Raw genomic sequence first — 17,435 nt, 5'->3', positions numbered from 1 at the left:
TTTAGTTGATGCTTTACTAGTTGACAGAGAAAATAAATTTGAAATGAAATAAATTTGATTTTAGAGGTTTTGTTTACTGTTTGAAAACTATTATGTTAGTGCTGCTGCTCTAGGCTGTCAACAACCTTCATGGAAAAAATCTATATTCTTGTATTTTATAAAAAAGTTTTAACCATACTTAACTCAGTTAAGAATTAATAGGATACTCAAATGCAAAATGCAGTTGCTTTAAAATAGACAACTTCCATCAAGGAAGTTTGTCTAAAAAGGAGTGGAAAAGGCATTCACTTGCCAAGTTCAGGCTTTGTTTCTACTGAAGCTTTTTGATATTCCTGACTTTTAAATAGTCTGCAGTCTTTCCCATGCTCTAGGTGCTTGGAATTGAATGTTTTTAGCTACTGTTGACTGAGAATTGTTAGCCAGTAACTCACARTGTGGGGCTGATTGCTTTAAGACTGGCTTGGATACCTCTGTGCCCAATGTTCCTTAACATTGTACTTTCAGAAAAAGGTTTTGCATAGTGGCTGTTTTGTGGTTGTTCTCTCTTTTTTTTTAATAGCTACATAAATGTCAACAAGCTGGCACACAAGGCAGTGTAACGGGGCTGTAGGATAAGTGTGGTCCAGTGCCTTTCTGTCATTCTTGAATCCAGATATCCTCTTAACTTAAACTCTCTCTTGGCCAGTATTCTTGTGACTCCTCTATACTCGGACCTGGATTTGTGCCATCCATCCCATACATCCTGGTTACTTATTACCGGGCAGGCCTGTCAGTGCCTGAGGATGTAGTGTCCCTCTCTTGGGAAACTTGTGGCTGGTAAGGCTTTCTCAAAACAAAGGMTCATTTGTTGATATGCAGAGCAACAATTCAGAGACAAGAATATTGAGCCAAAAATCTAAATGTGTGTTTTGTTTTATGTGAACGTCTGTCTTGTTATGAGGCAGAGCAGGCAGTTGTGGGTTGGTTTTTTTCATCAGTGAGTACCCATGCAGAGTTAGTCTGTTTTTAGGACTTCATAAATAGCGCTGCCATTACCCACACACATTCCTGTCCCTTCCACCCCTGCCATCCCCTCCCCTCCTGGAAGATTGCATAGAAAAAAGAAAAAAGGAATTTGGTCATTTTGGACTTCTGGTAGGTGGTTACGGTCTGTCAAATGGCGGCTGCGTGCATGCATGCAGGTGTCTGATGTGTTTGGAGCAGGTTCAGACCTACTTTACATTTGATACTTGGGAGGTCACAGGCAGTACCCAGTGAACTAAGATGGTTCTGGATGCACTGCAATTACATTTCATGTTTTTTCAAAATTTGTTGATATAACATCATGTATGCTGCCCATCTGGGCTGTGCCCACATCGCCATGCAGAAACATCCTAACCCTATCTTGTCATTTCTTTCATSGAGTTTCTCCCTGGGAACCAGCTCCTCAGCTAGCCTCTAGCTAATTTTTTCTCCCCTCTGCTTCCAGAGCAGCCTGTGTTTGAGGTTCAGAGCCGTTAAGAGAATTTGTCTAGTTGCTGCATCATGTGAAACTGGGCAAAGTCCTCCCCTCCTGACATATTTGCTGTATAAGCTTATATGGGGGTTATCTTCCCTTCCTGTTCAGGTCAGCTTAGGYGTGGTCAGATGATTAATTTTGGTTGCTTGTACAAGATCATTTCCCTCAGCCAGGGCACTGTGTTGCCAGAAACAACCTGAAGTCTCAAGTGACTATAGTTTAAAACATTCCCTCCCAGCAATGCCTTGATTGTATTTCAGCAAAATAAATAGGGCAGGACAGCTATTGAAAAAGTGCCTGCCTGTGTGTGTAATGCTGCATTACTGTTCTATAGCCCCKAGAATTAATTTATTGTATAAGATATGGCCCTTGCACATGGAAGAAAGAACATAGATATTGCAGTATGAATTCAGGTACACAGGGTTTTATTTATTTATTCTTACAGAGCAAAGAATCAGSCACTTGTTATTACAAGAGGGGACTTAGGGAGCCCTCTCATTTGCCACAATTGAACCTCCTTTTCTGCATCCTGGTTAGTCAAGTTCTACACTTCAGCTGCTGGTTGTGGGTGTGCAAATGCATTTGCAAAATAACTCCCATTMGTCTTAAATTTAAATCTAGACGCATGATGCTCAGGAGTTCTCTCTCTTTTTCCCTAGCCCAAAGCCTGAATTCTGCCCTGCCTGTCTTTGGTGGTTCAAATTCTAATGTAGAATGTGACTCTGTGTTTTTCTGTGAACCCCTGATCTAAGCTCACTGAAATGATTTCTCTTGGACTCATCTCAGTCTTGTTTGTTTTAGCCATTGCGCAGTGATCCTTGACATCTCCAGATCTCTGCTTTGCCAAGTAATTCCTTATTTGCTGCAGCTCTACAGAGTTGGCCTCTGGCCCTTGTTTGCTACAATCCCARTCTGGTTTAGTTGCATCCCTACCCRCTTCAGAGGAGTGTGATGGGATATTTCTTTCAAGTCACATTTCACATTAAGTTATAATTTGTTACTTGTATGAAATTTACATGTGCAAAAATAATAGAATTAATTATTTTTGTGAAAGTCTTGCTCAAGAGAAGGACTTCTCAGAAGATGACAAGCACATCCTGATAAAGAGAAGTCGTCCTCTCTCCTGTTGTTAGTAATATAGGCAAGTTAGCAAATGAACCAGTTTTTTGCTAGTCTTTTAGTTTACAGGCTTCACTGATCGTTGTTGCATCTTCATCAGTAGTGAAAATGTGGTCCAGTTCTGCCTGAGTTTTCCTTTGCTTTGTTGTTTTGCTGATTTGAAATCCTCGCTGAGTGCCCAGAGGGCAGTTGTCACACTGGAAGGGAGCAGAAGGGCAGGTATGGATTTGTAGCTTTGCTGACAAAACTAGAAGGCATTTGAATACTTACAGCTCCATTCTAGATTTATAAGCTCCTATTTTAATACTACCTTAGTAAAATTGTGTATGTTTAGTATGGTGTGTGTGCATTTTCATATCAGGTTTAAATGGTAGTTTAATTATAAGATACTGATTCTGATAAGGAAATCTGAGARCATTGTGTCTCCTACAGCACATCTGCTGTATTTTGTGTGTGGCTTCAGCATGTGTGAATCTGAGGGGCTACACAGTGAGTGCTGGTCTTTCCCCGGACTTTGGCAGAATCTATCATAGGTTTAAAATTCTGTATGGAAAGTAGGCAGGGTGGTCCAACAGTAGTAGGTGGCCTCTCCTCTTTYGCAGCAGCAAATACTTGATTTAAAATTATTATTGTAACAAACAGTGGATTTAAGGCTAAGTTCCAATATTGTGGTTAACTTAAAAAAAAATACTTAACAGTATTTGAACAGAATGTGCTAGAATTGGTTTCAAGCCTGTTTCAACTTAGTTGCCCTAGAAAGTACGCTTTTGAGAAGTGGGGGGAGGTATTAACAGTTGCGTGGTTTAGATGTCACTATTGCACTCAGCAATGTTACAAAGTCCAGAGGAGTATGTGGCTTTATTCAGATCCTGAGCAGCTCAGTTGCAGAAATCTCCTGTGACTTTACAGTTGTCCTTCAGGGACCCAAAGCGTTTGTGGCCAGTGGAAAAGTGCCAAGGTGGCAGTGGCAGTAGGAGGATAGTCCTGCAGGCAGCTTGGTGCCAGGCCAGTTTGTCCCAGGGGCCTTGAGGGAGCTCTCCAAGCTCTGAAGTTATCCAGGATTTAGAAGGATGCAGAAGTTGTGCTGTGTTAAACAGTGGCACGTGTACCATGTCCTTGAAGCACGTGTTGGCAGCGGCACTGCAGTTCGCTGGGGCTCTTTGGAGCGGGTGTTGGCTGCCACTGGTCACAGGGCAGGGGTGGCAGCGAGGCTTCTGCTCCCGCGGTGGATGTCAGTGACCTCTTAGCTTGCTGCAAGAGGAAGAAATGGCAAATTACTGCAAGTTGCAACATAGTAAGAGCCACTGTAGGAAATGGTATTGATTCCTGAATAAGAGATAGGCCCGATATTTTAGGATTTGTATTAGAAGGAAAGCAGTGCTTCTCTCAGTTCTTCCATTTTAGAAAGCAAAGGCCAAAAAAAAAAAAAAATTGTTTCAAAAATCTTAGCCATGTCATCTTCTGAAAATGGGATGAATGAAGACTACAGTGTTGCCTGAATTTAAACAAAATACCTATACAAACTGCCAAAAATGGCAAGAAATAAATGATTAATGTGGAACCTTTTTATGATTCTCCACAAGCAGAGGCCTTAAGGGGTTTGTCTCTGAGTACAAAAGCAAAAAGAAACACTTCTGATATGAAAATGAAGGTGTTATCTCCTTAACTTATAGCAATCAGATGTTGAATAGTACCTACAGGATGATCTGTTTTCTTAATGGCTGTCATTAAATCAGTAATTTGGATTACTTTTCTATGATGATGCTGTTTACTTTTGTACTTAACTTTTTGCCAAGGTAATGTTCTAAAGGAGTTGATAAATCCTATATGATAGTATTGTACTTGGCTCTTTATATTAGGTAAATAAGGAGAGAGAGTCGGTAATGAGGAACTTGCAACCCTCCTGTCAAGATAGGTCTTTACAGACAATGCACGGGGAATACAGCTTTATAGTTATTTGGACTTTTTTTTGTTCTAAAAAAGAAACTTTGATGGTTTTTCCTAAAATTCCCAGACTTAAAAAAATAATGTGCATTATGTGGGACACAGSTAAACTGTGAAAACTGAAAATAACTGATCTTTCTTTTTATTTTCTTTTTTTTTTCCCTGACTGCTGGTTTGAGGCACTCTGAGCATGTGCCTGAAAGTGGCAAGTGTAAGAAGAAAGTCACARAACAGTTCCCCAAATTGCAGTTACTAACAGAAGGGTTCCTGAATCTATAGCAGTAATTGACATTATTAGGTTAGTACTATTTCACTTAATTTACCTCAAGCTGAGAGTAGTCTTGAGATACACTAAATGACATGATATTTTGCTATATTCTGTTCTTGTTACTTGTCTTTTTGTGGGGAAAACACTGAATTTATATTTTTTTTTTTTAAACCCAAACCACACACACACACAAAGAAAACCCACAAAAATACCTTAGTTTTTGAATGCAGTGTGGATATATGTAAGATTGAGGATTGATTTGACTTCTTGACAAAGCATTTTATAAATTTCTAGTTTATTCCTTGGTGAAGGCTCTGCAAAAGTAAGTTTTTTGTATGTTGTACCTGCATAATCAAGTCAGGCATGAGCCTCAGATCAGAGTATCAAGCAATTTTTGAGAAAAACACCTGAGCCCCTTTGGGTAAAGATGGCAAAAAGCTTCTGGTAAGATGAGCTTCTGAGTTGCAYGTCTGTATGTTCTAGAATATGAGAGCAGATTATAGTTGCACCTTCTTCACAGGACACTTGCCCAGCATTTCCTGCTCACTCACTGTAGCCTCACAGCAGTGCAGCTCTGGGTCACTTGCTGTCATGATCTCACTCGACTCTGGTAGCAGAGTGTAACACTCCAGTACTCCTGAAGGCCTTTTTTGTCCTCATGTGCTTGGTGTTGTGTCTTAGTTGTGTCCGAAGTTAGTAATGAGATGCATTTCACTATTTTCTCTTCTATTTTCATATAAAGATTATTTCTGAAGTTAAATGCAGTTTAAAAAATAAAAACAAAACAGAAACCTTAAACTCACAGAGATGATTCAGCTGGCCTTCCCTTGCTTTGAAGGCATATGTTTGCATTGTGTAAAAGGTTTGTTTGCTGCTGATTGCCCGCTGAGTGATAGGGACACCTCCATCTGTGCAGGACAGGCCTTCCAAGAGCATCTTTACRTGATAGTGGTGAGGCAGGGTCAGACAGCATTCCAGGCAGCATAGCAAGTGGGCACTGAATTGTCTCATTGCTCCTCGCTGAATCAGGTATGAGGACTAGGAACTGCAGGAAGTTCCCAAACTATTTTCATTCAATGGAGACAGGATATATATGCCTTTTTAGTATTCATCTTGGGGAGAAAGGACACCAGTATAAGATGGTAGAATGGATGTCAGCTCCAAGGAGCTGTGAAATACATGTTTGGCATTRGAATGACCAGCAGTTTGCTAGTAAAGGAAAGAGAGGTGATCTATTTAGGCCAGACCAGTTCTAGACAGCTGTGAGCTATGTTAAGTTTTATTTTTCTTGTCTGAACTCCAAATACACTCTTTTATTAAGGTTAAACTAGTTTTGTTTAACCTTAATGCTTATTTAGTACTGAGAGACTGCAGAGTGACTGGGAGCCCAGGGATGTTCCAGTCCCCTGRGAGTGACAGTGTGCAGCTGGACAGCCAAATCCCCTCTTTATGCACCCTCTAGGCACCAAAAGATCAGAAGTAACCTGTGGGTTACCAAGGTCAGGTTTTGAACTAGCTGGCAGAGACTCTGATTTTCAGAGAGCTGAGTCTGAGGGGACTTGTTAACCAGAATATTTTTGTTTGGTGCATGAGTCTGGAGCCACCTCAGAACAGCAGCAGCAGAACCCACAGCCAGCCAAACAAACAACTTCTACAGTTCAGWTGCTCGCTATCAGCCTAGGAGGAGCTGTGTACCCTCATATAAAGGGGGAAGAATAATCTGGTAAAACATTATTTCAGTCTTCCTAGCTTTAGATATGCATCTTTAATCTACCTATTTGCAGCAGTCTTAGAAACCATACTTCTGTTTTCGTGTCCTTGCCAAAGCATGAATAATCTCAAGATCTAAACTTCTTATARCTCCCTAAATTAAACTTTGTACTTCTGCTACCTAATAACTGCAGAATGGAACGTTAAATTTGGACAAGCTGTGCTGACATTAAAAACAAAACAGCTTGTGGTTTAGAAGTGGGGGTAAGCTGTAGAAATCGTAGTCAGAAATTACCAGAAGAAGGACTCTTTGGAGGTAGTAAGAGTTCTAAGTGAAGAACCAAATAATTCAGGGAACAAATAAAAGCACTGGAGTTCTTGCAGCTTAGTGTGTTCTAGTCAGTCAATTGTGAGAACAGCTCAGGTGCAACAAAGGAGTCTCACAGCCTCTTGGAGCTCTGTGAGAAAAGAGGGTGTGTCTTTGGTGGGAAATGCAGTGGGCTAGGAATGACCTGATTTATAATTACTCACAAAGCACCATGACTGCTTGAAGTTGTTTGCCCATTAAATCTGAAGATGTGRCCATTGAGAAAGCAGCATGTAAGCAGGTTCTAGATACAGAAAAATAGCATTTCAAGGACAGATAAGATTTGAAGAAAAGACAATGAATATAATGTATGAATAAGGTAWGATGTTCAGTCTTAGCCAGCTTTATAATCCTTTAAGTCTACAAAAGGAAAGCTTCTGTGTATTGGTCTAAACTTATCTCCTGATGTGGCCAATTGTCAGYCCTCCATTGTCACAAACAACTTGTTTTTGTTATTATTATAAAAGTAACAGGTGCAATGACATTCCTAAAGGGCTGATCCTTTTTGACACATACAACAGGAATTTAGATTGTACAAAGAATACAGTTTATTCTCCTCCCTAGAACTCTGTACCAGTTCTAATAATAGAATGAGTTTTTTGAAGACAGACAATCCRATTAAGGTTAAATCAAGAGGAATGTTTTAAAATACTGGCCATTTTTCTTTACTTGCATTCTACGAAGATARATTCTTCTATTTATTTTAAATTCTTTAATCACTGTAATGAATGCTTTGATTGCTGTGCCATACTGATATTATGATAAAGATTTTTGCTGTTTGAAAAATAACTAATATATAATCAAGGGATAGAAGAGATTAATAGACACATACTAAATTTGTTATGAAAAGGGTAGTGGCTGTGGACAGCAAGGAACAAGAGGAATCCACGGGGAAATGTTCAGAGTGGCCAATGTGRGGCTGCTTAGCCATTGCTGAAACACCTGGTGACTTCATTAAGGCATCCTATCAGGTGGTGCTAAAACTAAYACAAATCAGCTCAGATCCCCAAAGAATTATCTGTTTTTCCTTGCAGATGTTCCTGGGAAAGAATTGTCTGATCATCCTCTGAGATACTAATTTGATGTCCAGGGCATTGCAGTAACAGGCGTTTCAAGTGCTTCTGCCTGAACAGYTTTTCTATGGAAAGAATTTAAGGGTTTGCCAGTTCTTTGGAGTCATATGTTTGTGCTGAACTTGACTCCAAAAGTTGCCCTGTTAGACTGAAACARAACTGTTTCAACTTTAAGTGGCCAAGTGCAGACATTTTTGATTGCAGGATCAGGCCTTTCAGCTTCCCCAGGACATTTCTTCAAATGTAGCAATAAGGAAAAACTACATTTCTGATAACTTAGAGTGCACTGATGTTAAATTTATGCAAGCAACTTTTATGGAAGTGCTTGCTATGAAGGAGTATGCTTCCATGCTTTAGTTGGTGTTTGCTTTGGGTATCCCTCATGCACTCTTTCTTACTCAGTATGTATAGATATTTTCATGCTAAACATCTGCTGTTGTGTTTTCCTGTAGGAGCATCTCAGTAGATCTGTTTACTTGCAGCGATATGTGGTCAAACATACTGTTGTGTTTCCCCAGGGAATGCTCCAGTTATGCAAACCAAACCATGGATCTGTCCCTGTGTCCCCCACCTGTGCTGCAGTTTGCACTCATTAGTACCCAAGTGAGCTTTGTGCCAGTCTCAAACCATATTCTCTCATTAAATTGCTCATGTAATKGGACATACTAGCTCACAAATAGGAATAATTTCAGTCTGCAGTTGTATACTGATTTGTAGTTGAGCAGGTRGCTCAGGTTTGTGTGTGCTCTTATATTTGGAGGAGTTGCACTCTGGAAATACTTGTGTGAGGGCTGGGGTGGAGAAGGGACTTGCAGCAGGTTGGGGTGATGGGATTCTGCTAAGGGAGAGGCATACCTGGGGCCTGAGCAGGGCTTGTGTACTCTGGCCATATGGGACAGCTTTTAAGTCCATTATTATTTGTTTGCTGTGGCTGTGCAACTTCCTCTTCCCCTTTGTACACMGTTTTTCTGACATGCTGTCACTGCCTCCCATCTATCCTGATAAAGAAAGCGAAGAACACGATATAATTTCCTACCTTCTGTTGTTGAGTTGGTTGTTTAAAGAGAGACAATTTCCCTTGGATGATGCCAGAAACAAATCTGTATCTCCAAGGTTCTTTGTATAGGAACCACCGTTAATATAAACAGGCTTCCTCACAAATACCCAGGCAGGACTAATGGCCACAGTGGGACAAAACACTTTGGAAGTGAAGGAGTCCTGCCCTTCCTCTCCCATCCCTTCTTCCAAGGGTGTTAACAAATTCATTGAAGGTGTTTATCTGTCATTTACCTGTCATCCAGAAAGAGTTCTTATGGTGAGGCATCTTCTTGCATTTCAGCTTTCAGGTAATTACTCTCCTTTTCAACAGTTTTTCTGAGGCCAAGCCAGTTCTTTGCCTGTGTTGCAAGAGGAACCTGTGCCTTATTTTTGTTATAACTCAGCCTGGAGCAAGGAAGTAAGTGGAAATTAAACTCTGTTCTTCATTAGTTTATTATCTCACAAAATGCAACCTTCCCTGCCTGTATTGCATTATTCTTTCTCCGTGCTCCTGTTGAGCATTTTATAAAGTGCAAGTAGGTAGGAAGAACACTCAGTTTCTTCTGGAGAAACATACTGCTTCAAGCCAAGGCCTCAAATAAGGATGGAGGTGTGGTACGTGGGCATCTCTAGGTAATTTAACCTCAWAATGGCTGCTAAGCCTTCAGCAGTAGAGTATTCCTGAGTTCTCCAGAGTTAATTGCTTGACATAGAGATGTGGTGGTATTTGAAAAGTGGAGCAGAAAGGAAGCCTTTAAGGCTCTAGAATTAGAGATGTGCAGAACTGCTGCCTTGTGTCATGTTGCCATGTTCCCCTGACAGCACTGTCCTCAGTGTTAGCTGCAAGGTTTGATAACTGCAGCAGTCTCTGAGCAATTTTGCAGTGTTCAGTTTTACATTTAACAGAAGTGTAAAGTTCAGTGTCATGGAATTTCCCTGCTTGGTTGTTAAGATAACTTGGTGTGGCTCAAAACTGTGTGGCCTGAACTGTCGGCAGGAGCCTTCCTTCCCCAGGTGAGTATTTCAGGGGTTCAGWGCTGTCCTGGCCCTCCTTCTGTGAAACCTGCAACTGAAGTTCTCCTCTTGGGGTCTACTGTATTTTAATTCAAAATATTTCAAGGAAAATTATCTAATAGAATGTAGCTTTATGGATCTTACGTTGCTGTGAAAGAAAAAAAAAGTAAAAATCACGTAGAGCAGCTCAGGGACTTGTTCCTTTTGATGACATAAAATCCAGACCAAAAGAGGTGGGAGATGCGAGGCATCTGGCAGAGTTTACAGCCCTGGGGGGTCGGCAGGCGCAGCACAGCCTGCTGCAAACAAAGGCCGAGTGTTTTGCTGATGCGATTGCAAAACATATGTTTGCCCAGGACTGTTATGATCTTGGGAATAGGCAGGAGGCCAGATTTCTGCAGCAGAGCACTTAGTCACACAAATATCTGCAAAATGTGAACCTCCTGCGATTTCTCGTATTAAAAGTCATAATTACTTTGTTGCTTAAAGAGAAGGTAGAGACTCTTGCATAAGGAACAGGAGAGGGGAGCGGAATGCTTGTCCAAGGAGCGTCTTGTCCCTTGYAGGAGAGTGGAACGGAGCCGAGAGGTCCGGGGCTCGGGGCTGTCCTATCGGGCCATAGTGGACTGGCCGGGGGCTGCTGCGTCTTGTCCCCCCTCCCTGGGCATTTGCTGGCACTGCTGGGAACACGGAGCGACCGCAGGGTCGCGCCGAGCGCTGGTGCCCCGGCGGGGCAGCGCCTCAGCCGCCGCTCCGCCCCCGCGCCGGGCGGGCGGGACGGGGCTGGGACCGCCCCGGCGGCGCTGGGACAGAGCCCAGCGGGGCTGCGAGAGCGGCGAGCCCGGCCCCGAGCCCGCAGCGCCGGCCGCAGTGTGGCGAGGCCGGCCAGRCAGCACCAGGTACTGGCGGGTGGCCGGGGTGCTCTCCCTGTCCCCGCCGCGCTGTCTCCCCGGGGGCGGGGGTCTCTCTCCCCGGGCGCATCCCCTGGAGAAATCCCTGTTGGAAGGAGGGGCGGGGGCCCGGGCAGCCCCCTGCGGAGCATCCGCGAGGCTGCGGAGGCAGCAGCAGCGTTTCCCAGTGGGTTCCTCGCGTGGAGGGTGTGGTTCGGAGGTTTTCAGGTTCTGTTCAGCGGCGGGATAACCAGCTGCTGCCTGCGGTGACAGTGTAGATGCTGTGCTATCCTCCCCGTCGCCCCTGCTCCCAAGAAGGGCTGTGTTCCGCTGGTGTGTGTGGTGACCGGGTGCCTCTGCACGGTTCTCAGGTTCGTCCAGGTGGTTTTTGCCTCGGAATTGCCCGGCATTTACGTTGTTSTTGCATAGATTTGGATTATCCTTTTGAAACAGTAAGGCTGGTTTTGTGTTTCTGAACTGGAGAAGAGCTGGCTGTAACAGTGAACAAATGGAAGTCAAGAGTATTGGTTTGGACTGGAATGAACCTGCTGATTAGGATCTCGTAAATGTCTTAGTGTCACCACGATAGGATTCTTCTTTTAAAGGAAATTTTAMAATCCTTTAAATCCAACCTGCAGCAGGTTGCCACAGAACCTGTTTTGTATTTTTCTGTTTTATAGTAATCTAGTATTTGATGGATACATATAGATACATATATATGGATATATGTTTTGCTTTGACATCGTCCAGCAGTACAGTCTATGTAATGCAAATGGTTAGTGACACATTTAGACTATTTCCTTCTGTGTCACTGATTTATTGGTATTTACATAGTGTTTACAGCAGGGAAATAGCAAGCATTTATTCCAAATCCTTTGCTCTTTAATGCTTTCTGTTTCATTACAAAAGTGCTGCATAAAAAAAGCTAGGCACTAATCATTGAAATTCAACCTCATTTTCGGTGAGCTCATATCAAAAGTAAACCAGGTTGTGGGCTCTAGACAGTTGTGTCACAAAACCACTTCAGGAAGAGCTGTTAATGCCTGGGAAGAGTAGGTAGCACATTGGCACCTTGAGAGTACAGCAGTTGGACCTGCTTTACTGCTCGGTCCTAGAAGATGACCAGAGAAGAGATGGAGATGTCTCTAGCTGTTGTGTTAGGGTTTTATTCCTGCTGTTGTGAACAAGCGGTGTGACACGCTCTCCCTTGCTTTCATTTCTGTCTTTAATCAAGTCACATAAACTAGATGAGGATGTTTTTAAAATCAAGTGTTTCAAAGGACTTTGAGACATTCAGAGGAATTACATTGAAATTAATTTACATTTTAAAATTCATGTAAGAATAACATACTGTAATATGAAAGAGAAACAGTTCAGCATTTGCCATGCTCTAATTCCAGTGAAGACTGGTAGGTCTGTGTAACAAAGTGCTTTGAAACAGAGGGGGAGTACTTGTTCTCAGTGCTTTAAATCCGTGCAAGTGGAGACATGTCTGGTGCTTCAGCTGAATGACAGTCTGTGTTACCCAGCAAATGGAACCAGTGCAAAAATTTAAAGTACATGAGCATTTCTGTGATAATTTTTTCTGTCATTTTAATGTGTGTCATGGTTTGTTTGAGAAAGCCACAACAATTGCAGCTACTTTATGATTAAGTGGACAAATAATATAGGAAAAACTGCCAGTTCTGCATGCTCCACATTTAGAAAAGATGTAGGATTTGTGTGTGTGTAGGAAAAGAAGTAATTTAAGAAAAGGAAAAGAGTAGGAAAAGAGTAATTTAATCATTACTCTTTGTTCTTAATTCCCTCCTTTCTAAAAGTTTTCTATCCAATATGGAAACTACAGTAGCTACTGCATTTAGCAGAACTGAAAATACAGCTTTTAAGCTGAGTATGTATCAGCTTGGTGACAGCTTGTTCTATCGGTCCAGTTGTGCCAGTCCTTGTTGTTAAGGTCCTAAACAAGGAAACTCCTTTTGTASCCTCAGTGTCACCACCAGTGAGGTTTTGCTGTTGGTGGCCTTTAAAAGGGAAGTAGGAACCAGACAGTTCACAGTGACTGAAGCAGCAGCAGCCTGAAGCCTCTTAGAGTGGTAAGTGATGAGTCTCCCTTGGAAATGTAGCATAACCTTCTTGGACACTTACATGCTTAGGGGCATTTCATCCTATAAGCTTATAAAGCCCTAAATGGGTATTTTTAATGCCCATGCTTCAAATGGCTGTAATATTATACTAAGCTGAATTTTYTGTACTGGCACGCTGGAGGGGTTAATTCTACCAGGACACTGTGTTGAAGAGTTTTYAACTCACAGCTCATTGTGCCTTTGTTAACCCTGTGCTTGGGTAGGAATGCACTTAGATTATGTAAAATGATGAGTGGTTGTCTAGGAAAATGTTACTCAAAAAAATTCACCTCAATCTCATTTCCTTCCTCTGGTTCCTTATATTAGATTGTTTTTTATATTGTATTACGGGGTGTGATTTTCATATAATTTTGTTTGAATCTAGCAGCACTTAGTGCATAATCAGGACATAGATGATTCAGATAAAGATGTTAGTTCAAATGTGGTTTAGTGAAGTAATTTGATAATTATAATTTTACTTTGCCTGTGGCTTGTCTATGATAAAAATGTTCTCTTTGCTATTTAGAGAAGGCCTAAGTAAGTATGTAAATAAGTCCTTCTGGTAGATATAAAATTTGGTAGTGGTACTGTCTGTACTTGAGGGGAGCAAAATGACTCACTGTGCTAACACCAGGGAAGCAGTCTGAGTGAGCATTGTGGATCACAGCTCATGAATCCTGAATGACTGAAAATTAGCAGTTTGGTCCAGATTCATTGGACAAGACTACCACTGAGTTTTGGGAGAGGTTTTGTGATAAGAGACAGAGCTCTAGCTGGAGGAGCCAGTAGTGAGGGACCAACAAGGATCTGAAAAAGCGTTTTAGGTACACAATGGGGGAAGAACTATAGCTTAGGTTAGATCACTGTTCCTGTTCCGGAGGCTTTGCAACCTGGCTTGTAGATTAGTTCTGCTTTCAGTGTTTCTAGGTGAAATTTCTGATAATGGGTGTCTGTTTAGACTGTGATTTTTATGTTTTTTAAACTTACATTTTAAAGAAGTTCAAACCCAAAGCAGATGATGTTCTRTTACTAGCAGAGGTGATGTGTGTTGTACTTACAGTATTTACAAACCTCTTCTACACATCTGCAGTTCAATTTTCGATCTCAAGCTTTTACATAAATTAGACAGGAATGATGTTCCTATCAGGAGTTTTTAAAAAGCTACCTAAAAATTGGGCAGTTGACAGTTATGAAATACAGAAAAGCTCTACATTGTGTAAGTTTATACACATTTGTCTTTAGAGTGGTCTTCTCTGAGCATGTATGTGCAGGCAGTACAGACTTTTGGTCTGGTTGTCTGTGGAGCTGATGTGCAAAGYGAGCCAGACTGATGAGAAAGAGTGGTAACTGGGAAGTATATAATTAAGCTTGCAGACTTGTCTCATTAACTTTTCTGTCTCAGCTTTGCAATGCTGTTTCTTAGTGTAAATTTGCATAAAGCATTTCCTGGCTAAGAAGTCTCTGAATAGGTACACAGTCTGATGGCTTGGGTATTAGCCCATGACTTGAGAGATCTCCACTCGTCTGTAGCAGCTTCTCTGAGATGTGTAGCTTTTCCATTTCTCAGGGATTATTTTTTCCCTCGATGGGAGATAGTATACTTGTCCTACCTCACAGGAATCTTGCATTGTCTAAATGCATGAGATGTGAAGCTGGGCTGTTACGGCAGTGGTGAGGGATTTGGATTGAGAAATGACAGGTACCTGGTGAGCATAGTTCCCATGGAAATATTAACAGTGGCCATAGAGAAATAGGTATGTTACGTAAGGGGAAAGAGGAGGCTTTTCTGTGATTTCCGAGGTTGTCTCTGCCAATATAGCAATAAAGCATTTACATGGCTGAAGTCTCGCTCTTCTGTCAAGGTATGTCGGGAAGATGAGCAGTGGAGTGGATTGCTACCCGGCAGAGCCCAACTCCCTCAATTAGCTTGTGCTTCTGATTGTTGTAGGTGAAATCTGTTCCACCCTTGGTGTTCAGCTTTGCAGTCACCCAAGTTTTGTGTTCTGGCTTTGAAGATGGAGTGCCTCTGATGCATCATCATCATCATTATTATTATTATTGTTATTGTTATTATTTATTTGCACCTAAAGCTTCAGTTGTGGTTGGCTTTCTGCTGAGCTTTGAGCTGTATTCAGCTGCAGARTTTCTAGACTGAATGAAAGTGGTGTGGCGAGGTTGACAAACAGGAGGAAAGGAGCCAGGAGAATTGATGCAGAGAATTTGTCACTAAGTAGGTCACTTTGGTGTGCATCTCTGTGGCCTGGAATCACATGAAAGTTGCTTAAACTTTGGTAATAACCAAAAGAAATACAGGCTTTTTTCCAGCTGCTGCTTGTCCTAGGCACAACTGCTTCACCAAGTGCTTATKGGGGCTCCAGGTGAGATGGTGCTTTCAGAGAAAGGTGTGGGAAAGAGATGTAGTGTTGTGTCTGGTCAGAATGCAGGTCTTACCTTTGAGATGGAGAGTGTTGCTCCCTGAGTTGAGTGTATTTGGAAGATGCAGGTTTAGTGAAGGGTATCATGAAACACAGAAATATATTCAGGACAAAGGAAAGATTCACTAGGACTGTTTTGAGAATTATTACTGTGTTACTGAGTATTTGAAATGCTGGGATGCTGGAAACACACGGCTGTTTCTGAAGTACTAGGAGAACTTGGTTAAATACTGCTTGTGAAAAAAGAGGGAAAAGTAGTTTTTAAAAGGTTTGCCATAGCTTATAGCTGAAAAACAAGTTTTCAAAAGGCTTCTAATGGGTCAGATTTTACACAGTTGTCATGGCTGTGGTAAGCATGCACCTTATGGCAAGCTGCATTTCTTCTTGGTACCCTCTGGAAGAAACCTCCATTTTGCAGATGGGAAACAGGCTCATCTTCACAAATCCTTTGTTACGTGTCTGTTGCAACAGAGCCTTGAACCCAGGCTTCTCAAGTACTMGGTTGGTGCCATGGTATCAGGGGGATGATCCCTCTCCTGATGGAAAACAAAGCAATTTATTTAATGATTAAAAAAACTCTTAAGTCACTTTGCAGTGAGGGTTTGGATAATTGAGTAATATAACCTCTTATGTGCTGTGTAATYGTAAGTTTGACCTCTGTATGCTTTCAAAAAACAAGTGTATTGATTGTAATGTATTTTAGATTGTAAAACAAATTACATTAGCAGCCTGCTGATCTCAGGTTCTTAATTCTGATTTTTTTTTTTTTTCTGTTCCTCCTCTAATTGTTCTGGGAAAAGGAAGGACTGAAAAATAGTTGTTCAAGAATTAAACTTCAAAGTATTTGTCTTGGAGTGCTTGATCTGGCAAACTGCAGACATCTGCTAAATTAAATGCTGCTTACAATTTAAATGATCTTTTTGCTTGCTGTTGCTTGACTGTAAGATGTTTCTTTAGTGTAGCTGTAGCCAAGATAAGAAGCTGTGCTGGAGTTTWAAAGAGAGATGCTGATAAATTCCATCCTACAAGTTGCATTGCTTTGGCTGACAGGCAAAATTTGCTTGTGTGTGTTGGGACTCACAGCAGGAAAAAGCTACATTGCAGGGAAAAAGTGAAAAGACTAGTAAAGAGCTGCCCTTTCATCTTATTTTATCCAAGTAAGACTTGAGAAATGTAGGATCTGACTTCAGGATTTCAGGGCACTGTCAAGAGTCTGAAGCCTTTGGTAGTTGCTACTTAGGCCTAGACTGAATGTTTCCAGCTCTCTGAAGCTGTTTTTTAATCTTAGGGGAAAGTTCAGAGAACGGTAACTGATTAATAAAATTGCTTCTCGTACAGTGAACTCMTGCAAATAGAAACCTCAGCTAAAGAGAGAAAAAGTGCAATAATGAGTGCAACCAGTATTGCATGTTTTATCTATGTGGGGAAAACGTGGCCAAGTTAAAAACTGCACTTGGCAGGCAGCTCTTGGGCTTTCATCTGCTCATGCAGTCTAAACYGGCTGAAGGTGCCCCTCTGCTCTGTGTGGCCTAAGCTGGCTCAGTGAATGGTATTTATTCATCTAAACCCAGTTGAGAACCTGRACAAAGTTGGTATCATCACAAAATGAGTGGSTTTGGCTATGGAACAGAGGCAATGGATATGTTCTAAAAGATTGTTGGGGAAAGAGGGCACAGGTAAGGAGCCCAAATCATTAGTTTATATATAGCCTAATGTTTAGCCCTCAGCTCCATCCTCAKCTTTAATCCCAGGTCTCCCTCCATCTGTGAGAGTGCCATGCCATCAGCTGGCAGGGCTCTGATCCTTCCTGGGGAAGYAAAGCTGCTCATTGGGGAATAATCCCCTCAGGAGAGCTGGTGTGCAGCGAGTGCCACACACACCACAGAAGGAGCCTTTGCAGCACTGGGGAGGGGGCAGTGAAAGTGTGAGGTGAGGCGATGTCCTGCTTGGGCACGT

The 17,435-nt window shown here is 41.8% G+C and overlaps 1 protein-coding gene across 5 annotated transcripts in view; it reads left to right on the top strand.

Moving 5' to 3' along the window:
• SESN1 (sestrin 1) overlaps positions 1 to 17,435 on the top strand; it is a 78,293-nt gene that overhangs the window by 50,319 nt on the left and 10,539 nt on the right. The window contains exon 1 of one of the 5 annotated variants that reach the window (XM_057390150.1): positions 10,848 to 10,930. The exons of the other annotated variants lie outside the window; for them this stretch is intronic. The gene's annotated coding sequence lies outside the window, so the exon portion shown is untranslated. Of the gene's footprint in view, positions 1 to 10,847; positions 10,931 to 17,435 lie in introns of those variants that run through there. 5 annotated transcript variants of the gene reach the window in all.

This window comes from Malurus melanocephalus, unplaced genomic scaffold, assembly GCF_030028575.1.
Source record: "Malurus melanocephalus ecotype Western Australia unplaced genomic scaffold, MMel_1.1 scaffold_23, whole genome shotgun sequence".
Classification (NCBI taxonomy): domain Eukaryota; kingdom Metazoa; phylum Chordata; class Aves; order Passeriformes; family Maluridae; genus Malurus; species Malurus melanocephalus.
Note: the sequence above shows the minus strand (reverse complement) of the source record. Positions and strands in the feature narration are given on the sequence as shown.